The sequence below is a fragment of the Rhinopithecus roxellana genome, chromosome 17 (genome assembly GCF_007565055.1).
Source record: "Rhinopithecus roxellana isolate Shanxi Qingling chromosome 17, ASM756505v1, whole genome shotgun sequence".
NCBI lineage: Eukaryota > Metazoa > Chordata > Mammalia > Primates > Cercopithecidae > Rhinopithecus > Rhinopithecus roxellana.
In genome coordinates, this window is record NC_044565.1 from 6,598,609 (window position 1) to 6,626,397 (window position 27,789).

The 27,789-nt window shown below is 49.1% G+C and overlaps 1 protein-coding gene across 19 annotated transcripts in view; it reads left to right on the forward strand.

The window, feature by feature from the left end:
- Positions 1-27,789, forward strand: part of TSNARE1 (t-SNARE domain containing 1) — a 139,383-nt gene that overhangs the window by 11,928 nt on the left and 99,666 nt on the right. For 2 of the 19 annotated variants that reach the window (XR_004054310.1, XM_030921032.1), the window contains exons 1-2: positions 7,551-11,015; positions 11,541-11,599. The exons of 8 other annotated variants lie outside the window; for them this stretch is intronic. The gene's annotated coding sequence lies outside the window, so the exon portion shown is untranslated. Of the gene's footprint in view, positions 1-7,550; positions 11,016-11,540; positions 11,600-27,789 lie in introns of those variants that run through there. 9 more of the 19 variants (XR_004054309.1, XM_030921033.1, XM_030921034.1 and 6 more) reach the window with 5 other exon arrangements.

Sequence of the window (27,789 nt, forward strand, 5' to 3'; positions counted from 1 at the left end):
CTGTCATAAAGTCCCCAGCAGTGTACGGCGTCTGTCATAAAGTCCCCAGCAGTCCCCAGCAGTGTACGGCGTCTGTCATAAAGTCCCCAGCAGTGTACGGTGTCTGTCATAAAGTCCCCAGCAGTCCCCAGCAGTGTACAGCGTCTGTTATAAAGTCCCCAGCACTGTACAGCGTCTGTCATAAAGCCCCCAGCACTGTACAGCGTCTGTTATAAAGTCCCCAGCAGTGTACAGTGTCTGTCATAAAGTCCCCCACAGTGTACAGCATCTGTTATAGACACACAAATTCTTACTGTTGTATTACAGTTGCCTACTGCATTTAGTCCATTTGCCTGCCGTCCAGGTTTATAGTCTGGAGCAGCAGGCTTTACCACATGGCCTGGGTGTGTGCTGGGCTCCAGCATTCAGTGTGTGTAGATATGCTCTGTGGTGTTTGCACAGTGAGGACATCGCCTTGTGATACATTCCTCAGATTGTATCCCATGGTTAAGTGAAGAATGACTGTTTGTCCTTCCGTAGCTTCATTATACATTCCAAGTAAACATAAACATTTCTTTTTTGCTTTTCCTGTCACAAGTCATGATGCTATGACACATTCCTGCACCTCGGATCCCTCCCTCCCTGGCGAAGTGTTAGTGTGGTAAGTGATGTGGAGATCTTTTGGAATCAGTCCAGGGTTCCTTTCTTGTCTGTGACAGTCACAGAGGATTCCATGGTGTGGATATGCTCGGACTGATTTCGTAGGCCTCTGTGGATGGACATTTGGGTGACTTTGGATCTTTTCCTGTAACAAAATGGATGGCCCAGTTCATACGCTGCTTTGCACGTGTTTAAGTGTGATATGTGTGCAGGATAAATGCTCAGAACAAGTGCTGGGTCAAAAGGGTATACACTTTTGTAATTTTGACGTAGACTGCCAAATTAGCCTCCGGAGTGTGCCAGTGCATACGTCCATGGAAAGTTACTGACTCTAGACCCCATGTTGTACAGTAGGCCCCTTGAACTGAATCCTCCTGTGTAGCTGACATTTTGTATTAACTGGCCAACATCTCCTCCTCCCTCCAGTCTCTGGTAACCTCCTTCTACTTTTACTGCCATGAGATCAACTTTGTTAGCCTCCCCAGGTGGGTGAGAACATGCAGTGTTCGTCTCTCTGTGCCTGGCGTATTTGCTTCACATCATGGCTTACAGGATTTCTTTCTTTTCTTTTCTTTTCTTTTTTTTTTGAGATGGAATCTCACTCCTCGCTCAGGCTGGAAGGCTGGAGGGCAGTGGCACAATCTCTGTTCACTACAAGTTCCACTTCCTGGGTTCAGGCCATTCTCCTGCCTCAGGCTCCGGAGTAGCTGGGACTACAGGCGCCCGCCACCTCGCCCGGCTAGTTTTTTTTTGGATTTTTAGTAGAGACGGGGTTTCACCGTGTTCGCCAGGATGGTCTCGATCTCTTGACCTCGTGACCCGCCCGTCTCGGCCTCCCAAAGTGCTGGGATGACAGGCGTGAGCCACTGCGCCCGGCCGGAATTTCTTTCTTTTAAGGCTGAATAACATTCCACTGTGTTAATGCGCCACGTTTCTCCGTCATTCATCCGCTGCTGGAACTTAGGTTGATTCCCTACCTTGGCTATTGTGAATAGTGCTGCAGTGAACATGGACAGGCAGGTCTCTGTTCAACATTCTGATCTTGTTTCCTTTGAATATGTTTCCAGCAGTGGGATTGCTGAATGAGATGGTAGTTCTCTATTGAATGTTTGGAGGAGCCTCCACCCTGTTTTCCATCGGGTTGTACTAATTGACATGCCCACCAGCAGGCTGTGAGGGTTGCCTTTCCTCCACATCTTCACCAACACTGGCCATCTTTGTCTTTTCGATGGTAACCATTCTAACAGATGTGAGGTGATGTCTCATTGGGTTTTAACTTGTATTTCTGTGATGGTTAATGACATTGAGCACCTTTTTTTGTGTACTTGTTCACTATTCATACATCGTCTTTTGTGAAATAACTCTTCAGGAGTTTTGTGGCTTTTTAAAATGGGGGTTATTTGTTTTCTTGCTATTGAGTTGAGTTCCTTATATACTGTATTTTGGATATTTGTACCTGTCAGATGTATGGATTGCAAATATTTCCGCCCTCTCCATAGATTGTCTGTTCACTGTGTTGATTGTTTTCTTTGCTGTGCAGAAGCTTTTTAGTTTGGTGTAACCCCATTTATTTCCACTTTTATTGCCTTTGCTTTTGGGGTCATATTCAAAAAGTCATTGCCCAGACTGACGTCGTGGAGGTTTTCCTCCCTTTTCTTCTAGTTGTTAAACAGTTTTAAGACTAAACGGTTGTCTTTAATCCACTTTGAGTTGATCTTGTTCATGGTGTGAGATGTGTCTACTGTTATTCTTCTGTATCTAGAGAAGCAGTTTTCCCAGCATCATTTATCAAGAGACTGTCCTTTTCTCATTGTGAATTCTTGGAACCATTGTCTAAAATCATTTGACCATAAATGAGTGGATTTATTTCTGGGATCTCTATCCTGTTTCGTTAGTCTGTATGTCTATTTTTATGTCATCACCATGCTGTTTTGATTACTATAGCTTTGTGGTATGTTTTGAGTGAGGTTTTCTTTATCCTCAGACATTTTATCCTTTTTATTGTTGTTCCAAGGAATATTTTCTTCTATATTTATCATATATGTGTGTGAATACTATTGTATTCTAAATATTAATTTTGGGCCAGGCACAGCAGTTCATGCCTGTAATCCCAGCACTTTGGGAGGCCGGGGCAGGCAGATCACCTGAGGTCAGGAGTTTGAGACCAGCCTAGCTGACATGGCAAAACCCCGTCTCTACTAAAAAAATACAAAAATTAGCTGGGCGTGGTGGTGTGTGCCTGTAATCCCAGCTACTCAGGAGGCTGAGGCAAGAGAATGACTTGAACCTGGGAGGGGGAGGTTGCAGTGAGCCGAGATTGTCCCACTGCACTCCAGCCTGGATGACAGAGGGAGACTCCGTCTCAAAAAAAAAAAAAAAAAAAAAAAAAAAAACGTTTTTTGCTAACTTACTGATTTTTTCTGTTGTTTTTTTAGTTCATTATCTTGGGTTTTCAAGGTATCTGTTCATGTTGAACTGCAGATAGTGATGTAGATGTTGGAATGCAGTTAGCCTTATCCTCTCCAATTTTATACTCTGGTTTCCTTCTCTCATCTATTTTTATGGACTGGATCCTTCAACCTGATGGTAACTAATGGTGATTGTAGTAGGCATCTATTAGGAATGTCTCTGCTGTTACTGCATAAAGCAGAGTATGGCTTTGGATTGAGAAAGGTATGCTAATGAAGAACCTGTACTGCCTATTTTATTTCCTATTTTCTTTTTTAAAGAATCAAGAATCATTGTTGAATTTTGTCAGTTGCTTTTTGAAAACAATCATCTATGGGGTGACCGTATGATTTTTTTCCTGAAGACATATTAATATAATGAATTACACAAATGAAGTTGCTAATAATGAAATTAAATTCCTTGATTATAGTTCACTTGGTCTGATACATAGTTTTTTAAGGTACTGCTGAATGCACTTTTTGCTGGTATTTAATTGATTTTTATGTATTCTCTTCATAATTAAGGCTGGCCTGTAGTTTTCTTTTGTATGTGCACATTTTTTTGGTTGTGATATCAACATTATAGTTGCTTCATAAACATAATGCAGAAGTTATATTTCTTATGCCATTCTCTGGAATAGTTTAATAGCACTGAATTGCCTGGTGTCTAAAGAGTGGTTAGATTCCTCTGTGAAACTGTTGGGGTCTGGTGCTTTTTTGTTTGTTTTTTGTTTTGAGGAAGAAAGTTCTTTTATGATTTTTGTCTTTATTATTTTCCCTATGGAAATTATTCTGTCTAAACTTTTTGGGATCAGTTTTGTAAATATTTTCCCAAACTATTATCAATTTCATCCAGTTTGTTAAATTTGTTAAATTTATTCACGCAGGCTTGAGTAAAATGATCTTCTGTGACTCTTTTAATATCGTTGGTTTCTGGGGTTATTTCCATCTCAGCTGCTCCTCTTGTTTTTCTTGGTTAGGTTAGTGAAGTTTCCATTGTTTTATTTTTTCTTCCAAGATTCAGTTTTTGAATTTTTAAATTAAATTAATTGCCTTATTTTTCTGCTTTTTAAACTCCCTTGTTTTTGCTAATGATTAATAATCCCTTCTACTTTTCCTCCGTTTATCGTATCCTTTTACTAAATGTCTGGTGTGAATGCTTGATTCGTTTTTTATTCTTTCAAGCTTATTTTGTATTCAAGGGCTGATGCCCCAGTTTTGATGAGACACATTTTCCTTATCATTGCTCTTTAGAAGTTCTGCAGTTTTAGTTTGTATTTTCTTTTTGGTTCAAGAGTTTTTCAGGAGCAAGTTTTAAAATTTCCAGGTAGCAAGTCTTTGATTTCCCGATTTTGTTAGTATTCCAGCTTTAGTTGCATTTCGATGACAGAATGTTGACTATTCCCTCTTGAACTTTTGGGTTTCAGGAGGTTTCTTACCTTCCTAATCTGGGGTCAGTTTTCATCACTGTTCCACTGGGGCTTGAAAAGAGGATTGGTTTTTTGTTTTGGGTTACAGAGGTTTGATGTGTATATCAATCACTTTTACCACTTTAATTGTGTTATTTAGGTCATGTGTAATGCTTGCTTAGTTTTTGTCTCTTGCTCTGTTGTGGACCAAGAGGAGTGAATTAATGTCTACCATTGATACATTTCTGTCCGTTTCTCCTTGTGGCTCCTGTGAATGTTGGCTGCTGTGTGATTTGTTGCATAGCTATTTATAACTATTATATTTTTACTCTGAAGTGCATGCATTAGGATCAAAGCGCCCTTCTTTGTCTCATTTCTGCTTGTCTGTAGGATCATGACTAGTGCTTTCTTGAGTTCGTATCTGCTTGGCATACCTTTGCCCATTACAAAATTTTAGCTCTACTGCATTGTTTTAAATGTGTCTCATACCACGTGAAGTTAGATTTTGCCTTGTGATTCAATCAGAGAATCTTTTTTTTCTTGCCTAGTGAAGTTAAACTAATGTACATTTATTGATATATCAACTACATTTGACCTCAGTTGTGTTGTGCTTTGTGTGTGCATGTATTGTTAAGTCTTTTACTCTGTGGTCCATATTCTTTCCTTTTTAAAATTTTTAAAGAGTTCTTATATTGAAGAGAGTCTATGTGAGATATTATAGTATCTCATGTAATTCGTAAATGCCTCTAATACTTCATGTTGAGAGGGACCATTTATTAGGTACGTTCTGTGATAGCCAGAATAATGTTCTCCCATTCCCCTGATAGCCACGCTCTAATCCCTAACACCTGTCAACATGTCATGCTACATGGCAAAAGGGTCTTTGCAGATGTGATTAAAGGGTATGAATCTCAAAGTAGATTGATTATCCTGGATTACCTGGGAAGGCTGAATTATCTGAGTCCTGAAAAGCGGAGAGCATTCTCTGGCAAGAAATGAGAGCTATGTGGTGAAGGGGGATGTTAGAGAGGTCCCAAGAGTGAGAAGGATTTGCTGGCCCCTAGATGCAAGGACTTTAGGGGCTAAGGGTGGTCCCTTGCCAGGAAGGAAACAGGACCTCAGTTCTATAGCCACAGGGACCTGGATTCTTCCTGCAATCTGAGTTATTTTCCCAGTCTCCAAGCAGGAACATGGCCCAGCTGGACTTCTGACCTACAGAAGCTGTGAAAGAGCAAATTTGTCTGTGTTAAGCAGCTACATTTGTGGTGATTTCCTACGGCAGCGATTGGAAACTAGTACACCTTCTGTGAGTAATTACAAAATGAATGTATTTTGTTTTCTTCCTCCCATCACCAATTTTCGATGACAATAGTACTTTTCTCAGTGTTTGCCTTTATACTGTTAAATCTACTTGTATTTCTGTGACTGAAATGTCAGCTTTAAATGAGATCCTTTGACTCCAGTTCTTGCTAATGAGGTGAGGAGCTAATTGTTTTACCTCACTCCCTCTTTTCTCATTCCCCTCCTAGGTGTCATCAGTTGAGTCATCACTCCGTAGTCAGGGCATATCTGCATTCTGTTCTGTCACCACACGCTCACGTTTGTTTTAGTCTTAAATCTACTGGTAGCCGGGCGTGGTGGCTCACGCCTGTAATCCCAGCACTTTGGGAGGCCGAGACGGGCGGATCACGAGGTCAGGAGATCAAGACCATCCTGGCTAACACGGTGAAACCCCGTCTCTACTAAAAAAACACAAAAAACTAGCCGGGCGAGGTGGTGGGCGCCTGTAGTCCCAGCTACTTGGGAGGCTGAGGCGGGAGAATGGTGTAAACCCGGGAGGCGGAGCTTGCAGTGAGCTGAGATCCGGCCACTGCACTCCAGCCTGGGCGACAGAGCCAGACTCCGTCTCAAAAAAAAAAAAAAAAAAAAAAAAAAAAAAATCTACTGGTAAATATATTAATAGTTCATGCTCATTGACAACCGTTTTGGTGGCGTTTCCTCTGTCAGCTTTTAATTGGCTGAGGTTTGTCTTAAAGTTTTTTTTTCACAGTGGTGGGTGGGAACAGTCCCCAGGTACCGCATATTCAAAGCTGTGGCTTCTTGGCTTGTGGGATGGTTTGAATGTTGCTGGAGCCCTTGGTTTGGGCCTCCATCCTTCCAGCGTCTTGGAGGTGTCACTGCATTGTCTTCTGACCTTGAATGTTGTTTCAGAGGAATCTGTGGCCTGACTGGTTTTTCCTCCCTTTGTAAGTGATTTCCTCCCTCCTTCCCCTCCCCGCCTCCCTCCCTCCCTCCCTCCCCTCCCCGCATCCCTCCCTTCCTTCCTTCCTTCCTTCTTTTCTCTCTCTCTTTCTCTTTCACTTCACTTCATTCACTTTTCTTGTCTCTATCATTTGTGATACTTTTAAAATCAGATTTTTTGTTGTTGTTGAGTTGTAGAAATCCTTTACTTATTGTGGATGTTAATCCCTTAACAGACATGTGACTTGCACATATTTTCTCCCATGTTGTGAGGGGCCTCTGCACTCCGTTGATAGTGTACTTTTATGTACAAAAGTTTTTAATTTTGATAAAATCCCATCTATTTTTTTTCTTTTCTTGTCTTTGCTTTTGGTGTCAGTCATAGCTAAGAAATCATAGCCAAATCCAATGTCATGCACATTTTCCGTTATGTTTTCTTGTAAGAGTTTGATAATTGTAGCTTTTACTTTTAGGCCTTTGATACATTTCATGATAATTTTTGTGTGTGGTTTAAGATGAAGATCCAACTTCATTCATTTGCATGGGACTATCCAGTCTTTCCAGCACAATTTGTTGAAAAGATGATCCTTTTCCCATTGAATAGTCTTAGCATGCTTGTTGATGATCATGTGACCATATATACACCAGGGATTATTTCTGGGCTCTTTATTCTATTCTGTGGGTCTGTATATCTGATTTCATGCCCTACCATACTGTTTTGATTACTGTAGCTTTGTAGCATGTTTTGAAATCAGGAAGAATGTGGCCTCCCAAGTTTTTCTTTTTCAAGATTATTTTGGCTATTGGGTTTTTTTTTTTCATTTTAGAATGCATCAGTTTTTTTCTGGGCCAGCTCCTTGTAAGAGTCCTCACACCTGCCTTCTCAGAGAGGCAGGGGATGGAGATATAGGGGATGCAGTAGCTTTCCAGAGGCCCCATCCTTCTCTTGCAGCCCTGCCATGGAGGCAGACTGCACATGTGGCTCTCTTGGTGACTCCATGTGTGGTCCCTACTCTGCTGCTTGGGTCTGTCGACTGTTCAGGAGGCTCCTGACGCCAACCCTTCTCACCCGGTTCTGTTGCTGCTGCTGTGACAAAGAAAGGTGTTTAAGTTCTGGGTCAGTGGCCGTGCTCAGGGAGCGTGTTTCTGCAGGTGCTGCACTGCACCCCTTCCACTGCAAGTGCTGCTTCACTCCTTCCTGCGTGGGTCTTGCCTGCCCTCTCTGTTCTTGGTCATAGCCCTCACTTGTGCTTTCGGGCCTATAGATTGTATTTATTTCCTGTTTTTTCTAAACGTGAAGCTTGGATTTTCAAACTTTTTGTTAATTTGGTAGCAGTGGTGGGGGCATTCTCCTTGTTGTTTTAAGTTGATTTCTAGAAGGAAATAGGAAAAATATGTATGTAGCTATACTTACACTCAAGGTCAGTTTTCTCACCTTGATAACCTCCTAGGGTTGTGAACATTGAAAAAGGAAGTGTTCCAATGCCTCTTGTGGTGGCTGCACACAGTAGGCACTTAGCAAAGGCACATCCACACTCCTGCCCCCTGACATGACAGTAGGGCCTCCAGCCATGGCAAGGCTGAGCTTGAGGGTAGGGGAGGGAAGACCCCAAGAGGCTTTTGATAGCTGCACACAGTAGGCACTTAGCAAAGACGCGTCCACACCCCTGCCCTCTGCCATGACAGTAGGGCCTCCAGCCCTGGCAGGGCTGAGCTTGAGGCTGGGGGAGGGAAGACCCCATGAGGCTTTGGTGGGTGTGGACTAGGCTCGTGGGGGCAGCTCATGGTCTGTGGCTCTCAGCACCGTGGACAGTGCCTGGCCAGCTGTGCTTGGGGCCTCCTGCAGAGGATGGGTGTCTGGCATTTGCATTCTGTCCTGGGTGGTGCCTTGTCTCTGGGCCTTGAAGTGGCAGCATTCTGTTCTCTGGCCACACGTCCTACCCAGCCTCTGTGCCCTGCCCTGGCCTGTCTTTCTCCAGGTCTCTCTCAGCTGCTGCTGACCAGTCTGACCCTGGGTTGTTCTCCACTCACACTGACCCCTGGTCCTCCTATCTCCCCTCCCTTGGGTCCTGTGGCCTATGACTCCACCCCTGTTTCTGAGGCTGCCTGTGGGAAAGCCACCTGCATGATGGGACTCTTCTTGGTCCCAGGTAGAGCTAGGGCCAGCCCTTCCCTGCCCTGTTGTGGGTCCCTGTGCCCTTCTCCAGAGAGGGTCCCCACCTTCTCTTGAGGCCCCTTCCCTGCTCCTCTGCCCTCCTTTCCTCCCAGAGCCTGCTCCGCTGGGGCTGTGCTTCCAGCACAGTGGTGAAGAGCCTGCACTTCAGGCCCTCACAGCCTGCTGCCTGCTGCCTCCACCCTGGACGAGGGCCGGGCCCACTCCATGGTTGATCTCCAACTCTGTGATCTGTGAAAGGACAGAAAAGTGCCTTCCGCACGGACCTGGGAGCTCACTGAAGTGACGGCCACCGGCTCTAGGCAGGGCCTGCCGGGCCCCTCCTCTCCTGGAAAGCTGGCCTCTGGTGAAGTGAACAGCCTCTGGAGTGAAATGTGCCTGAGTGGATGGGGTCCATGGTCCCCTCCTTATGGCTTGAAGGTGACAGTGGGTGACCCTCCTTCTCTTGGCCACCCCATGGCTGGACCTTCTCTCTGCCAGGAGGTCCCAGCCTGAGGGCACAGCATGACTCCTGGGCTGCGTGCAGCTGCATGCAGGGGTGCTCCCTGCCCCCTGCCCACATGACTCAGGCGCTGGCATCTTGCTATTTGCTGCTGCCATCCTGGGGAGAAGGGACTGGCGGGCAGTGTAGGCAGCTGGGCAATGGGCAGAGGCCGGCCTCCTGGGGAACGGTAGAGGTTGGGGTGGAGGCAGCCCTGCAGGTGGGGGAGGGGGAAAGGATGTGTGTTGCTAGTGTTCTGACCACCCATTTGTGCCCTTAGCGATCGGTGCTTCTCCACTGCTGATTCTGGGCGTGGTCTACGAGGTGCCTGGGGGTGCCCGGCTGGCATTCTGCTTGACATGGAGTTGAAGTTGCTATAACAACACTGATTCATGTAACTGCAGCTCCCCAGCTGGGCCCTCCTCCTCCTCTGGCTCTCTGGCACACACACGAGCACACACGCTCACACATGCCACTCGGATGCACATGCGCAGAGACCCCACTCCATGCGGAGGCTGCACAGGGCTGATGCTGGCAGGGGCGTGTGGGCCTGGGCATGGCCAGGCCTCCCCCACCAAGCATCTGGCCTGTGTGTGGGGGGGGTGTCAGGTACCCATCAGAGGAGGAGGTGGCGGCCTGCTCACCGAGGGGAGGACTGGGCAGCGTCTGAGAGTGGGTGCGGGCATGAGCCGTGGCCGTGACTCAGTGTCTCCCACACGCAGGATGAGCTGCGGCACCCGCGGGTGCTGCCTGTTCCTGATGCCGAGGCGGGCAGAGCTTGTCTTTTGCTCTGTTAGGGGCTGGCCCAGGACGCCGAGCTGCGGGCAGGTGACAGTGCTTGCCCAGGTCATCGGGGGTTGGGGACTTGCCCGCAGCCTGGGGCCGACACTCCCACTGAAGGAAACTGGAAGACTCTGTGGTTTGCCCTGCGCTGCTTCTCCTGGTTTCGGTGTGTGGCTCCCCTGGGTGCTGCCCTTCTCCCGCCTCACACCAGACCCCTCAGCACTGCTGGGTGCCTGCCTCTGCTTCTGGGGTCTCCCAGCAAGGGTGCTGAGCTCCAGGACACACTCCTGCCTGTGCCACCATCCGTGAGCCCACCCTGACCTCCACGTTTGTGCTTGGTGGGGGGGCACTGATAGGTTTTAGCAAGGGGAGGCCCCACTGGGTGCTGGAAGGGAGAGGCCAGAGGCTCCCCTGGCACTTACAGGAGGGCGTTGGGCAGCTCACTTCCCTGGACACCTGCTGCCCGGCCCTGGGGTTTAACCCTTCATCCTGGGACCTTCACAGAGTGGGCAGGTGCTGGCCGTATGGAGGTGGCTGAGATGTAGCCTTGGGCTGCCCACGGCCCACAGGGGCCTGGGCTGGGTGGATGCTGTGGAGACAGGAGTTTCCCTGGTGCTCCAGGAGTCAGGAAACAAGGGCAGGCAGAATCCCACAGGAGCAGCTTCTGGCACTGACTCTGAAGATGATTTGGAGCCCAGCAGTTGGGCCAGGGCAAGGCCCTCATAACCCTGATTGACTGCTAAGGCCTGGGAAGCTGTGTGCCTGCTTTGAGTCTACAGTGCTGGGACTGAGGCTGGAGCCAGGGACTTGCTATGGGTGACGCTGGGAGGCCAGCTGTGAAGGTATGTGTGCAGGTGCATGTGTGTGGGGGGTAAGGGCGAGGAGGGAAGGGCATTGGAAGATGTTGCAGCATTTGCCCCCCTTTATTATTTCTTAAAACGACTTTATCTCACCTTCCTAAGAGTAGTACTCATTCCTTGTAGAAAACTCAAACCACGCCTGTCAGCAGATGATGTCAGTGGCATCTGCTGTGGGCCATCCTGGTGGCCACTCAGACTTTCCTGGAGCACTTTCTCCTTGCAGTCTTTTTTCTGTTATGGGTATTTTACCAAATTTCAGCCTCACCACACAGCTTGTTTCCACACTTGCTGTTTCCCCCTGAGGGAGGCAGGACTGTCCTCTGGGCAGGGAACAGAGGGAGGGGGCTCTGCAGGGAGCCCACAGTCTGGCTGGGGAGCCCCATGGGGGGGCTGCCGTGAGAAGTGGGGTGTCCTGGGCTAGGTGAGGGCAGGGTGGGGGGTGGGGTCAGGATGCTTCGTGACAAGGGTACATTGCCTCAGGGTCTGTCCCCTCTGCCCTCCATGCAGTTCAGCCCGAAGGAGGCTCCACGATGCCGTGAACCTGTCCTGAGCCCACAGAGCCCCAGGTGTGCGTCCCAGCTTTGCCCTCCCTGCTCTGTGGCCTGCTGCTGCTGTGTCCGGTGGTGCCTGGAAGGAGAAAGGGGCTGTTGGCTGTGGGTGGGACCCCGGGCCCTGTATCCACCTGCAGAGGGCAAGGCCCGGCCTCCCCATGGATGTGCTGCAGGCTCTCCTTGTTCTTCTGTCTGTGTCTCCGTTTCTGTCCTGTGGAGTTGTTGGGAGATGGGAATGAGTTCAGTGCTTAGGACAGTGCCTGGCGACATGGTACGCCTGGACAAAGCTTGGCCTCGATGTCCACCCACCTCCACACTCTTATTGTAGTGACTTGGAACTCCCAGTGCAGATTTGGCAGTGGGGAGTGTGCGGGACCCACGTATTCACCTGCCCTCTCCCTTGGCGTCAGTTCTCTCCTCTGTTGGGGACAGCAGCACAGGAAGGTGCTTCAGACCCTGGGGAGAGGGGGATTAGATGCTTCCTTTCCCTCGGGGACCACAGAGCCCTGCTCGGGATAAGCGCCTGCTGAAGGCCGTAGATCTAGCCAGATTTGGGTGGGTGGCGCTCGGGCATCCCCTGACCCTGCCAGGCCTACGTCAGCAGCCTGGAGCCCTGGAGGCTGAGGTAGCCCCTGGTCCCACCTGTAAAGCTGGAGCCCTGAGCTGGGGCCCTGTACCTGACTTGGGGGCTTGGGGAGCACTGGGGGCTGCGTCTGTCTGATGGGGTCTCTCTTCTCTCTGATGTGGTCTGACGCCTCCCCGTCAGGCAGAGAAGGGCTTTCAAGGGTGTGGAAGTACCTGTGGCACATTGAACCCTGAAAACTTAAATAGGAAATGAAAGTGTAAGGACGAGTGGGCCTCCCCGCCCCATTCCCCATCTGCCCCCGGCGGGAGTGGTGTTGGCTGTGTTTATTTTAGAAGTTGTGAAACTACTCTCCCTTTTCCCAGACACGCACCTCTGGGCAAACGTAGCTCATCAGCCGCGTGCGGCTCATCCCCCTGCTGGCGTGAGTGCAGCACGAGTGCAGAGCCGCTGCTCACTGGGAGGGTGAGATTGGGGGCATTTGAGTCTGGGTAATTAGGAGGAGAGGCAACCCTGGGACGCTTACTCAGAGGTGTGGTGCCCACTCCGTGGTGGACAGTCTGTCCTTGCTGGCAGCAGCCTGCTGAGGTGTGCCCACTATACAGATGAGGAGACTGATGCTCTTAAGGCTACATCTGCTGCCAAGGCGCTGAGCTGGGGTGGGAGGACGTGCATGAGCTGCTCCAATCTGTGCTGGTCTGCTGCGGGCTTGGTCTCTTGCTCTGAGGGTCGTCTGCAAAGGGATGCTGCTAGCCTAGTCCTCCCAAGGCTGGCATGAGAGCCGCATCCAGGGAGCTATCAGAGTGCCCTGTGAGCTTGGCGACCACAGAGCCTAGTGGTGGGAAGGGCGTCTGCCTGGGCCGGCCTGGGGTGGTGAAGGGTGGGCCATCCAGGGCCGCAGAGGAGCTCACACTCAGAGGTGGCAGTGGGACCAAGGGCAACACACCCCTACCCGCTGGAGCACCTGACACGCCCGTGCGCCTTGAAGGACCTCTGGGCAGTAGGTTACCGGCTCCCCGGGGCCCACTAGGAGCAGCTACTGGGGTTGTCTCCTTGTTACCACTGGGCAACCCCTAATCTGTCTTCTGGCTCTGTGGGTTTGCGGGTTCTGAGCATTTCCTGTAAATGACCTCGGACAACACGTGTTGCTTTGGGACTGGCTTCTTACCCGGAGCGGTGGAGTCAAGGCTCATGCCTGCTGTCATATCTGGGAGAACTTTACTCTCAGCATTGTAATAGATCTCCTTCTAGTCTTTTTGCTGCACAAGTGCACAAATTTCGAGCGTGTGTAATTAACGCACAGTGGGACACACAGCTCCCCAGTATTCCGTGTGAGGAGTTTTGACAGCTGCCTTTGCTCATGCCACGAAGGTGATCTTCCAGCCCAAGAGAGTCCCTTGTGCCCTTCCCACACCTTTCTGAGTTCTGTCACCACATGTGAGTTTTGCCTGTTCTGGAATTTCCTGTAAATGGCATCGCACAACATGACTGTCTTTGGCCTGGCTGCTTTTGCTTTAGTGAACTGTGGGTGTGGCGTGTGTGCCTTCTCCCTTGGGATGCTGAGCGGTGTTCCCGTGTGTGAACAGACCAGAGTTTGTCCCTTGTCCTGGGCTGTTGGGGTGATCAGCACAAGGCTGCTCTGACCATGGTGTACGGGGTCTTGGGGCCGCACATTTCCAGCATGTAAGTGCTTGGGGGTGGCATGGCTGGATCGGGGACTGCTTCGTCTTTATCAGAAAGGACCGCATCGTTCACCGCGCGGATCCCCGTGTGGGATGGCTGTGTGACGCACACATGCAGCCCTTCCACTTCGGCATCTCTGAGCACTTACCACATCACTGAAGACACATGTTTAGAACCTGCTTAGAGTTGCTGCATATTATATAAATGCATGGCGTGGTTTGTTTAGTTATTTATTTATTGCTGAGTCTTTAGGACGTTTCTAGCTCCTTGATTTTTGTTTACAGGGCTTCCAGCTTCTGGTAGTTTCTGTCTGGATTCCTTGGAGCAGAGCTCTGGGGGTGCAGTGAAGGGGGGTCCCTCTGCATCATCATTTTGCAGGGGGCTGTGCTGCTTCACACCCCCACAAGCTGTGTCTGGGCTGGAGCCCCTGCCGTGCCCCCAGTTATGCACCAGCACTACCCCGATGGCAGGTGCTGGTGTCCTCTGGCTGGGATCAGCCTTCCTGCGATTCTCAGGTTATTCCTCATGCTGCTAGGGCGCTCGCCTGCCTTCCTGCACACTGCCCTGACTCAGTTCATGTTATGTCTGAATGTTTTAAAAATGAATTTGTAGGAGGGCCTTATTTATTAAGGTAGCAGCCTTTGTCATGTTTGTTGCAAATATGTTTTCACTTTATCTTTTGCCTTTTAATTTTGCCTATGTTGCATTTTAACTTATATAAGCTTTTTTTTTTTTAGTATGCTGCCAAGTCTGTGTTCGTGTGTGTGTGTGTGTGTTTATGTGGATAACGTTGCTTTTGTATTTGGTAGATGTTTTCTTTGGGGTTGTCTTAATGTTTTACTTTTGATTTATTTCTAAGTGATGCAGCCCTTAGTCTGTCTGGGATAGATCTTGGGTGACTTATGAGATGAAGAGCTGGAGTATGTTTTGTCCCAGGTCACCCACTGGTTTGTGGGACACTGGATGAGGAGTGTCTGTGGAGGACGTGAGGGGACGTGCTCTTGGAGGGATGCACTCTGAGGATGCTGCCACGTCCCCCATTGACGGGGAGGTGGCAGGGTGGGCACAGCAGAGAGACTAGGACAGGAGGGCAGGCCTGAGGTGTGGGGCTCTGCCAGTAGCTGTCCTCTGCTTCCCATGTGACCTCAGGAGTGTTTCCGTCTCTCCCTGAGCCCAGGGTCCTGTGTGGCTCTCCCTGCTCTGCCCAGGTTCCGCCTGAAGCTGTTGGCCCGAGGGAAGGGCGAGGAAGGGCTGGCCTGTCTGCAGGGTGTCCACTGGTGGCTCGGCACACGCTTCCCTTGCACACGGGTCTGCCACTCCGGGTTACAGCCCCCATGCCCGGGCCCTGGGAGTCCTGTGTCTGGGTGGGCCCTCCAGCTAGCCTTGTCTCTCTGCCTGACACCTTCTCCAGGCCATGGAGCCTGTCAGTCCATTCGGGCTGGTGTAACAAATACCATAAACTGACTGGTGACAGACACTCATTTCTCATGACTCTGAAGGCTGCAAGTCTGAGATCAGAGTGCCAGCAGGGGTGGTTCTGGGGGCCCTCTTCTGGGTTGCAGGCTGCTGACTTCTCGCTGTGCCCACACATGGTGGAGAGTCGGTTGGAGCGCTCTCAGGTCCATTTGACAAGGATACTCATCCCACTAATGAGGGCTCTGCCTCATGAGCTGTTCACCACCCAAATGCCTCACCTGCTAATGCCATCGCCTCAGAGGCAGGATTTCAAAGTGGGAACTTGCAGAGGACGTGAACATTCAGACCACAGCAGGATTCACTGGGCTCCAGGGTCGCCCTTGCGGTTCTCAGGTTCCCCTCAGGGAACGGCACCAAGACACCTGTGGAGTCTCCCTAAGTGAGACACACCCTTGTCCCCTTCTCACCCCCTCAGTAGCCCTGCAGGGTGCAAATTGCTCCCGCACTTTGGATTATATGGATATACTCAGAGAGATGGAGCGACTGAGGTTGCACGCAGGTCAGGGAGGAGTGGACTGTGCAGTCCGCAGTCTCTGCCAACTCTGCTGGGACCATGTTTTCCAGGTGTTTGTAGCGGCTGGTCCAATCTGTGAAGTCTCCAGCACAGGGACCTGTTGTACCCGTGGACCTGGAGGGGCAGCCAGAGCTAGGAGGCCCTGCCCCTGCTTTTGCCCACCTTCTTCCTCTCTCCTTGCAATCTGCAGGCGTCCACACATCTCTATCAGTTGGAACCCCAGCCTGGACCTGCACTGGAAGCGAGAACCTCATGGGAGCCGGCCAGGCCTGGGAGCAAGCAGGCTCTTACTGCTAGGAAGCTGCATCTTCTAGGCCTCAGTTGCCATGACTGGGGGTCTCTGTGCAGCAAGGTTGGCCCAGCAGCTGAGTGCTGGTGGCATCACAGGCAGAATTTTCGTTCTCATTGAACCACTTGCTTTGCTAATTGAAGGGTCAGACCTTTAAGAGAGCATGCAGTGTGCACTGTGGCGAGCTGGATGGCGGACTTCACCGAAGGCTACCCAGTGGGCTGAGCATTCAGGCAGCTGCTGCCAGGCCTGCCTGGCGGGTCCCCTTGGAGCCGAGGAAGCTGGCACCTAGCCCCAGGGCCTGTCCTGCCAGGGCCTGCCCCATCCTCTGCCAGCCCAGCTTCCTTTCCCTGCAGAGACTTAGGGACACACCCGCACTGCTGTGACCACCGTGTGTGGCGCTCCTCACCTGCCACCTGCCCTCCCCCAGGGCACCGCTCCACTGCTGCTGTCTGTCCAGCACAGGCCAGGCCCTGGGTGTGCACCCCTGTTCTCAAGGGGCCACATGCAGATATCCGCCGTGGGTGCCGGGAGCAGCTGGGAGACTGCCCCATTGTCATGGGCACCCAGAAGCAGATGTATGGCTTGTCCCTTGCTGTACCCCAGTGTTCAGGACAGGACCGGCACGTGGCAGCGCACTGTGAACAGTGGGGCCACCCCCGTGGGAGGTCCACTTCTGTTTGGGTACTGTGGTCGAGTACTGTGGTTGAGGTGTGGTGACCCTAAATTTGGGTATTGTCTTTCCAGCAAGCCTGTCTCCTCCCTGGAGAAAGGGGACAGGAACTAATGGTGCTTGGGCACCTGCCTGGTGCCGGGTCCCTGGCAGGTTCTGTCAAATGTGGATTGGTTTAGTAGCAGCAGTCGGATGTGTGTGGGGTCTTCCCAGGGCAGCTCCGAGGCTGGCGCCTGTTCCCCAGGCTGAGCTGAGTCTCTCCTTCCTCTGCTCCAGCCCCTCCCTGCCCCCACTAGTTTCCAGAGCCTTCTCAGAGCCTCTTTCCCCTTTTCAGATGGTCTTTGTTTGAGAAAACTCTCCAGGGGCCATAATTCATGCATTTCCCACTCCTTTTTTTTTTTTTTTGAGACAGAGTCTCACTCTGTTGCCCAGGCTAGAATGCAGTGGTGCGATCTCCGCTCGCTGCAAGCTCCGCCTCCCGGATTCACGCCATTCCTCTGCCTCAGCCTCCCGAGTAGCTGGGACTACAGGCGCCCGCCACCACACCCGGCTAATTTTTTGTATTTTTTAGTGGAGATGAGGTTTCACTGTGTTAGCCAGGATGGTCTCAATCTCCTGACCTTGTGATCCACCCGCCTCAGCCTCCCAAAGTGCTGGGATTACAGGCGTGAGCCACCACGCCCAGCCGCATTTTCCACTTCTAAAGTGATTTGCCTGGAAGCCAAGTCCCCAGTGAGTGAACTTTAGTCTTTTTTTTTTTTTCTTTTGTTTTCTTGGGACTAGGTCTCCCTCTGTCTCATGCTGGGGTACAGTGGCACGATCTCAGCCCACTGCAACCTCTGCCTCCCCGGGTTCTAGTGATTCTCCTGCCTCAGCCTCCCCAGTAGCTGGGATTACAGGTGTGGGCCACCACGCCTGGCTAACTTTTGTATTTTTAGTAGAGACGGGGTTTCACCATGTTGCCCAGGCTGGTCTCAAACTCCTGACCTCAAGTGATCTGGCTGCTTCAGGCTCCCAAAGTGCTGAGATTACAGGCATGAGCCACGTCGCCTGGCCTGAACTTTAGTCTTTTAATTTTTTCCTCACTGACGCCTCCTGGGGACTTCCCCTTTGCTCCACACACACAGTGTATTACCTGGAGCCTGCGGTGTTTCTTCTTGTCCATGTTTTAATCCCCTGGGGGTGCCGCTGGCTGTGCTCTGAGCCCTTCCTCCCCACCGTCCCTCTCCCTGCTTCCCTCCTAGCCTGCCTAGCTGTCTCTCCCGTGTGTGCCTGCTTGCCTCTGCCTGGAGTGGGTAAGGCTGTCTTCTTGGATCCTGTAGGTCTGGGTCTCGCCCCAATGGGCAGCAGGCGGGTCTCTGGTGGTTTTCTGTGCTCGGCCCCTCCTTGCCTGACTCACTTTCTCTCTCCTGTGGCAGATCCCTGTGTCAGAGGTAGAAGGAGGGGTGGGGGTGGGGGCATCACAGAGAGCAGGGGCCAGCGTCCGTCAGCTGTGGGATGGTGGTGTGGTCTCAGGGCCCCGTGGAGCTTGTAGGCCTGCTGGGTTTTCTTCCTGGAGGATGGCAGTGAACTCCCCTTGATGTTGTCTTTGATGCCTGTGTCCTGGTTTCTTGGGCCAGGTGGGGTATTGGTGGGAGTCTGGATCGGCCCTGCCATCCAGCTGCCGGCCTCCCCGGTGGGAGTTTTCCCAGCCTCCTCTCTCACAGCCGCCAGTCAATGTGGGGCCCAGCTGGACCTTTGAGACCACTCAACTGCCCTTTGAAGGTGGCAGCACTGCTGGACCTGAACCCACTCCCATGGCCGTAGCCCAGGTGGCACCCTGCAGCACCTTCAGAGACCAGATGGTTTTCTTCCTAAGGGAGTTGCACCCAGCTCCAGGCGGGGCTTACGTACCTGCTGCCTGGTCCTGCGAGGCCTCTCTTCCTCTTTTTCTTCTCGTGACACCCAGAGACAGAGGCTGAGGGAGACACAGACACAGTCCGAGAGAGAGGCACCCACTCAGGGGCCTCAGCAGACAGGTGACGGGGGAGGCCTAGGACAGGCTGAAGGGTAGGATGGAGGGGCAGAGGGAGGGAGCGGAGCAAGAAAAAGCATCCAGAAGTCAGGGGCAGGGCCTTGGCCAAGAGGCCACAGAGGAGGCCCAGGGGGGAGTCTGCTGGCAGAGGCACAGTAGGGAAGGAAACGGCACTGGTGGGGTGGCCTTCTCAGGAGGGGGCCCGTGGGGATGTTCTGGGTCCTTCTACGTATGTGAGCTCAGCTCATCCTCCAGCATTGCTGTTAAGGCCATTTCACGGAAGAGGGGCACAGAGGCTAGGGAACGTGCCAGGGGCTACCCAGGCAGGAGCCCCTTTGCCCCCTGCTGCTCACGTGAGGGGTGAGGGAAGCCAGCACACTCTTTCCACCCCGCAGCCTCTGTCTGTCCCTGGGGCCCAGTTTCTCTTCCCATCCATCCAAAGCCAGTGGGCCCGCCCTTAAAGAGGGGGTCCATCCTGTGTCTGCTGTAAGGCTGAATTCATGGTTATCCTCCGTGTCCCAGCCCGTCCAGCTCTTGCCTTCCCTTCTCCCTCCCACTCATCCTTCGTTGGTTTTCTCTCATTCTTTCAGCAAGCGGTTGTGGGGCTCTTCCCGCTCTGCTACCAGATGCCAGGTCCCAGGAGCCGAGGCTGCAGCGAACATGCCCAGGGCCCATCCTGCGTCTGTCGGGCTGCGGACCTGTGGAGTCAGGCTCCCATGGCGGGTCTTTTAGTCGAGTTTCTCCCCTGAGATCAGATCCTGTGTTCAGTTGCCCATACTGTGTTTCTAGTGAGTGGCTTCTCAAGGTTAGTGTCTGCCAAGCAGAATTCAGAATCCACCACCTCCTCTCACGGCCTTCGTCTCCTTGGTTAATGGCAACCCTGTTCTTCCATTTGCTTGAACCAGGGTCATCATGCATTTCCTGGAAAGGGCCAGACTGTAAATATGTTGGTGTTCTCTGGCTTCAGAGTGTCCGTTGCAGCTATCCAGCTCTGCCCCATGGTACAAAAGCAGCCCATAGACAACTCATGGATGAATGGGTGTGGCTGTGTGCCAGCAAAGCTTTATTGCAGATGAGGCAGAGCGCCTGTGGGTTGTTGTTTGCCAACCCTCAGCTTAGGCTAAAAATGTTGTGTTCATACTCATTTTTTTAGAGTTGGCGTTTAGCTCATGTGTGGTAAGAGACACCTATCTTAAGTATGCAGCCTGACAAATTGTTGCAGGTGTGTCCATGCCTGGAACCACAACCTCGATCCAGAAACAGAGTGTTTCCAACACCTGCAAGTCACCTTTGTGTTCCTTTCCAGCCCAGTACCTCCTCGCAAGGGTGGCTGTGATCCTGGTTGCTGTCATGGTTAATGAGTGTTGTCTGGTTGTTATTGTGGTGTCAGCCTTATTGAAGTATAATTTATATACAATAAAAGTTACTCTTTCAAGTGTGCAGTGAATTTTGATGAATGTATACAGTCATGCAGCACCACCACCGTTAAGATACTGGACATTTTCATCACCCAGGATGTCTTCCCCTGCCCCCTGCAGTCCATCCCTATGCCCACTCCTAGCCCCTGGCAGCCACTCACCTGACTTTGCTTCCTGCAGGGTTTTTTTTCTCCCATTCATGGAAGAGTTTATGTATTTGGTATTACTTCTTTAAAAGTTTGGTAGAATTTGCTTTGAAGCCTCTAGGCCTGGAGTTTTTGTTAATGGAAGGTTTTTAACTCGCCGTTCAATGTGTATTTAATAGATACAAGGCTGTTCAGGCTTGTGTCCTTCAAGGAATTTGTTGATTTCATCTGGGTTGTTGAATTTATGGACATAAAGTTGTTAGTAATATTCCCTCATTATTCTTTGAATGTCTGTAGGATCTGTAATGATGTCCTCCTGTGCCTGTGAGAAACAGCTTTGCTAACTGAAGTGTAGTGTTTTTATACAGTTCCTTTTGCTTTAGTCTGACATTTCCAGTCAGAATGCTGTTTTCCAAAGGTACTTAGGTCAGCAGCTTTTTTTCTCTACTTCATTTTTGAAGACATTTTCGTTGGGTATAGAATTCTGGCTTGCAGGTTTGTTGTTGTTGCTGTTGTTGTTGTTTTTGCCTCTCAGCGCTTTAAAGATGTTACTCCATTGTCTTCTGGCTTGCATGGTTTCTGAGGGAAAGTCAGCTGTAATTCTTCATTTCTTTGCGTGCGGTTTGTATTCTTTCTTTGTCAACTTCAAGATTTTTTAATCTTTGGTTTTCATCAGGTTGAGTATGATATCTCTACGTGTTTTTTACCTTTTTTATTTAGTATTTATTTTGCATAGCGTTCTCTGAGCTTTTTGTGGTAGTTGTTGTTTTCGAGACAGGATCTCACTCTTTCCCCCAGGCTGGAGTGCAGTGGTGCTTGGTTCACTGTAATCTTAAACTCCTAGGTGCGAGTGATCCTCCCACCTCAGCCTGCTGAGTATCTGGGCACATATCATTGTGCCCAACAAATGTTTAAATTTATTTTTTATTTTTTGTAGAGATGGAGTCTCACTTTGTTGGCCAGGCTGGTCTTGAACTTCTGGCCTCAAGTGATCTTCCTGCCTTGGCCTTCCAAAGTGCTGTGATTACAGGCATGAGCCACCATGCCTGGCCTCTCTGGACTTTTTGGGTCTGTGGGATGATACTATCTCAGCTTGTTGAGGCTGCTATAGCAGAATACCTTAGACAACAGAAATGTGTTTCTCCCAGTTCTCAAGGCTGCAAGTCCAGGATCAAGGTGCCAGCAGATTTGGTTCCTGCGATGGCCTATGTCCCAGTTCCTAGATGGGGCCTTCTATCTGTGTCCTCATGTGGTGGAAGGGTGAAGGGTCTTTCTGGGGTCTTATTTATAAGAGCACCGATCCACTTCATGAGCGTTCCACCTCTATGATCTCATCACCTCCTAAAGGCTCCTCCTCCTAACACCTTCAGGTTGGGAGTTAGATTCCAACCTTGGAAGACACATTCAGTCTAGAGCGAATGCCTTTCATTCTTTCTGGAAAGTTCTCTGCCACTGCTCTCTCTCTCTTCACCTTCTGGGATTCCAGTTAAACATTTGCTAGGACGTTTGATAATGTCTGGTAGGTGCTTGTCTTTTGTTTTCCTTTTTCACTTTTTTCTCTATGTTTTGGTTTGGGTAATTTCAGGTTGACTGACTTTTCCCTTCTGGCTGTGTTGAGTCTATGGCAGTGCTGCAGAAGCCTTCTTCATTTCCGTCTGGTGTTTCTAATTGTTGGCATTTCCCTGTGACCCTCTGTGAGTTTCCGTTTCTCTGCTGAACGTCCCCACTGCTCATGCATTTTGTCCATCTTTTCTACTGCGGACTTTCACATAGAAGCCATAGTTATTTAAAGTTCCCTGATGGTTCTGAGGTCTCCTCAGTCCAGCTCTGCTAATTGTGTTGTTACTTGACAGTGGTTTGCTTTTTCTGATGTTTTTGTGCGTCTCGTACTTTTTGATTGATTTGATTGATTTTGACTTCAGATATAGGACTTCAGACTGAGATAAATAATATTTATGCTCAGAAATGGGCATTCCCCTTATACTAGGCCATTTATGTGGGGTTGAGTCCAGCTGGTCAGGGTTTGGCCTGGATTCGGGTTTTGTTGCAGCTGGTTTTACCCTCAGTGTATGACCCGGTTACAGATTCCCCTGGAGTTACTTGGTGTTTGGGGTGGGTGGGTGTTCCTGCCCTGCTCTCCACAGCGTGGGCTTCCTCCTGTGCTCACGCTGCCGATACAGAGGTGGTCTCTCCCCACATTGGTTCCCCTCCTGCAGCCGTAGGTTCATTTGCTGGCTGTTGGGAGCCTGGCAGCCGGGTGACGGTTGTCTCACTGTGGCCTCAGTCTCAGGCAGGCCTGGTCTCGGGAGCCGGGGTTTCACGGAGACCCTTCCCTCTCCCTGTGGCAGTTAAACTCTGCTTGAGGCCAGGCGCGGTGGCTCAAGCCTGTAATCCCAGCACTTTGGGAGGCCGAGACGGGCGGATCACGAGGTCAGGAGATCGAGACCATCCTGGCTAACACAGTGAAACCCTGTCTCTACTAAAAATACAAAAACTAGCCGGGCGAGGTGGCGGGCGCCTGTAGTCCCAGCTACTCGGGAGGCTGAGGCAGGAGAATGGCGTGAACCCGGGAGGCGGAGCTTGCAGTGAGCTGAGATCCGGCCACTGCACTCCAGGCTGGGCGACAGAGCGAGACTCCGCCTCAAAAAAAAAAAAAAAAAAAAACTCTGCTTGAATCCTTTGCTGGTCTCTAGAGGAGAGTGTTTTCTGCCTCTCCTGCACTCCTGTGGTGGGCCCAGGAAGGCGCCCTGCCCCTTTTCCAGAGACATGAAGTGCTTTTTGACCCTTCCTTAGCCACTGTGGGTGTTCACGGATGCTGTGGGGCCTCAGGGCTCAGCCATTGCTGCCCTTAACCCATAGGCTTGGGCTTTGCTTCTTCAGGGGAGAGGGGCTTCCTGTCTTTCAGCCTCCAGTCTGCTGGCACCTGCACCCCAGGGGTCCTGCCTTGTCCTGTGCTAGGCTTTCTCTTGAGCCCATGGAGAAGAGCTCGTGAGTGGGTGTGGCCGCCCAGGTGGCATCATTCTTTTTGCCTACCTGGGTGGCCCCTGGGGTCTCCCGTCCTTTCTCTGCTGCAGAGGCCAGTGCTCCCACCTTCTCTCCTGGGACTCTCTTTCGGTTTCAGGCTACGCCATGGCCCTGATGCTTCAGCTGTCTGTTGAGTCCAGGCCTTTCGTATTGTTAGGTTCGGGCAGCACTCTTTCCAGCTTCCTAGTCACAGGCAGAAGGGAAACTCTCCGAACCAGTATAAATTGCATTTCTCTAGTTATGAGTCAGCTTGAACAATCTTTTCATATGTTTAAGCACCAGTTTTATATCCTCTGTGTGTAAATTTCCTGTTTGTGTCTTTTGCCCGTTTTTTTTTTTGTTTGTTTGTTTTTGGTTTCCTTGAAGTTTTTATGAGCTCTTTATATGTTAAGGATAATATTCGTCCTTTGTCTCTGGCATATGTTGCAAATATTTTCTCTCTGCTTGTCTTCTGTTGTCTTTCTGCGTTGCTTAGGGGTGTTTTTTGTTTGTTTTTGTTTGTTTGTTTGTTTGGTTTTTTTACACCATGCAGAAGTTTTCTTGTTTGCTTGCTTTTATAAAAGCTGTGGCATGCGTCAGTCTTTCCTTTTGTAGTATTTTGATTTTGAGTCCTACTTGGGAAACTTTTCCCTACGTAGAGGTTAAAGGGGAATTCATTCTTCTGCCCATACTTTCATTGTTTTCTCTTTTCTGCATTGATAGCCACGAACCATTTGGAGTGTATTCTTTTTATTATGTGAGGTATGAACCAATTTTTTTTTTCCAAATGTCTAAGCAGATGTCTCAGCACCATTTATGAAAAAGTCCTTCTTTGATTGGTGATGCCGCATTTATCATATACTAAATTTCCATATGTACGTGGGTCTATTTTTAGACTTTCTTCCTTATTCCATTGGTCTATTTATATTTTCATGCACAGTTTTAATTATAGAGGCTTTCTAGCATTTTAATAATAGCGGTGTAATTCACATATCCTAAAGTTCACCCTTTTGAAGTGTATAAGTCAGTGAATTTTAGTCTATTGACAGTGTTGTACATTCATTACTATCGGATGCCGGAATATCTCCATCACCCTGAAAAGAAAGCCCACATATATGAGCAGTCACTCTCTAGTCCCCCTCCCCCGCCCTGGCATCGTCTGTCTGCTTTCGGTTTCTGTGGATTTGCATCTTGCGGCCTCTTGTGACAGTGGAATCACACGTGTGTGGCCTTTGACGTCTGGCTCCTTCTGCCTCGCACGGTGCTTTCAGGATCTGTTCCTGTTGTAACGCGTGTCAGGACTTCACTCTCTAGGACTCTGAAAGTCCGCAAGTGCGAGCCCTTTTTGTTTCGTGTTTTCCCGGTTATTCTTGTGTCTTTGTTTTCCTAGATGAACGGCCTGTGATGAACTGCCTGTCAACCCGTCCAGCTCCATAAAAACGCATGTTGGTATTTTTATTGCGATAGGAAAACGGACGTCTTTGTGATACAGTCATCCTATTGAAGAACAAGGGATAGCTATCTATTTGATCAGTTCTAGTTTTCTGAACTTTAAAATACTTTAAAGTCCCCTTGAAGAGGTTTTTCCCATTTCATGTTAAATTTATTCCTAGGTATACTGTGTTCTTTGTTACTGTTGTAAATGGGTTTTTTCCTACCATGACTGTCTCAGACTGGTTTCTGTGTATGCGAAGGCTGTGGATTTCTGTATGTTAATTTTATATCCTGGTACTTTACCAAAATCTTTTATTGTTCAGATTTTAACATTGTTTTGCTAGGGTTTTCCAAGTATACTGCCGTATCATTTACAAGCAGAGATAATCGTGTTTCATTTCTTTTTTTGTTTTTAATGTCGTGTTGATCTCTTGTTTTACTTGCATTGGCTGACACCACCAGAACAGTGTGGAATAGGACTAGAGATAGCCGGCACCTTTGTTTCCTTCTTGATATTCGGGAATTGTTCCTAGTGGTTTTTATTAAGTAAGGTGCTCGTTTAGGATGAAAGGTTCTTTGTTTTATCATTATAAGACAGCTTCTTGTGTTTCCATCAGGAATGAGCATTGAACTCTGTTGATGCTGTTTTTAACATCTGTAGAGAAACTCACCAGCTTTTCCCCATAGGTTCCTTAGGTTAATATGGTGTAGTGCACTGATGAGTGTCCTCTTGTTGAGCTAGCCTTGCATTCCTGGGAAAAACAAGCAGAGGGGGTTTTGGGTTTATTTATTAGTGTTTTATTTAGTATTTTTGCATCAGTATTTATAAGATGTTCGTTTGTAATTTTTTTCTTTTTCTTGTTTTTAGGTTAGGTTTATTAGGTTTTGGTGTCATGGTCATACATGCTTCGTAAAAGCAATCAGATTGGGAGGCTGAGGCGGGTAGATCACGAGGTCAGGAGATCGAGGCCATCCTGGCTAACACGGTGAAACTCCGTCTCTACTAAAAATAGAAAAAATTAGCTGGACGTGGTGGTGGGCGCCTGTAGTCCCAGGTACTCAGGAGGTTGAGGCAGGAGAATGGTGTGAACCCAGGAGACAGAGCTTGCGGTGAGCCGAGATCGCGCCGCTGCACTCCAGCCTGGGTGACAGAGAGAGACTCCATCTTAAAAAAAAAAAAAAAAAGCAATCAGAAAGTTTCCCTTCATTTTCAGTGCCCTGGGACAATTTATGGCACATTGAAAACGTTCGGCCAAATTCCTCTGCAAAACCATCAGCTGCTGTAGCTGCATAGTCTTGAGTGTTCCTGTCCATGAACATGGTAGGTCCCTTCACTCATTTCCATGTTCTTCACTTTCTTTTAGTAATGTTTTGCACTTTTCAGTGCTTGCACCTTTTACGGTTTATTCCTATCATTAAAAAATAATTTCCAGTGAGTTTTAATTTTAGGTTTAATTTAGAACTTTTGGATGTAATTTTAGAGAAAAGTTGCCAGATTAACAGGAAAACTTGTGTATATTTTGCCCAAATTTCCCAAATGTTAACACGTCCCTCATTTGGTTTATTCTTTCTTCCCCTCTCTCTGTCTTTCTCTCTGTCTCTTCTCTCTCTCTCTGTGTGTATATATATGTGTGGTTTTTCTCAGAACTACTTGATAGTGAGTTGCAGACGTGATGCTCCTTGATCCCCAAATAGACAGTGTGTGTAGCTACAGCACAGTGATCCAGATCGGGACATTGACATGGACACAATAGGCTTCTCCATTCTAAAGGTCGTGTTCGTATTCACAGGACAGACCTTTTGAATTGTGTTCTTTTTAGCAAAACGTCCTTTCTAGTACCATGAAATCCCAGATCCTGTGTTGGTTTTAGTGATTGTCTCTTTAGCCTCCTTTTATTTCAGACAACACCTCAGTCTGCCTGTCTTTGAGGACATTGACATTTTGAAGATGGCTGGTGAGTTCTTCTCAGTCTGAGTGTCTCTGCCGTTTCTCACAGTCACACATTTTGGGCAGGAAGATCATGGAAGTGATGTTCTTCTGTGTATCGTGTAAGAGGGATATGTGGTGCTGGCTTGTCCCGTGGCTGATGATGCTGACTTAGATCATTTGATTAAGGTGATGCCTACCAGCCTTCTCTTATGTAAAATTATTTTCTTACATTTTTAATTTATAAGTATCTTAGGGAAGATCCTTTGCGATTATGTCAATATGCTGTTATTCATCAAACCTTCACATTCTAGCTGTAACATCTGTTGGACATTCTTACCAGAGTGAATGATTATCCTGATGGTTGCTGGTTCCATCATTCCTTCCACAGTTATTAGCTGGCTTTCTACTCTAAAGAAAAGCTCTTCTTGTTTTTTTCCTACTTACTCATCTGTAACAGTGTGGACTGATGGATTTTTATTTTATTCAATGAGTTATACAGTTCTTATTATTTATTTTAATGCTCAGATTGTCCACATTTGGCCAGGGAGAGCCTTTTCAAGCTGGTTCTTGTGTCCTTTTGAGATGCCCCTACCTTTATTTGAGCTTTTCCTTACTCTTTTGCATAACAGCATGCTCCATGCTCCAGACTTATACTTTCCTGGCTGTAGCCCTGGAGTCAGCCATTTCTCTAAGACATCTTAATATCTCTTGCTTGCTTTCAGTGAAGAGTGGTATTTAGGAAGCAAGAGCTCTGTGCTGGGTGTGTCCATTGCTATGGGGGTGTGTAGTGTCTCAGCCCTCTCAGTGGACAAAGCTAGGGAGTAGATGTCTGTCATGTACACACTCAGCTATGTAAATGAGTGTGCCTGTGTGATTATATATACCCACACACATCTATATCTGTATTTCTCTGTGCATCTTAAAAACTATGAATTCACGCTGACTCCTCCAAGTTCTAATCGAGTACCACTGCTTAGCGAGTGAGCGCGGGAGTGCTCAGTGTGGGGGGTGGGATGATGAGGACACGCTCCTTTTCCTCCGT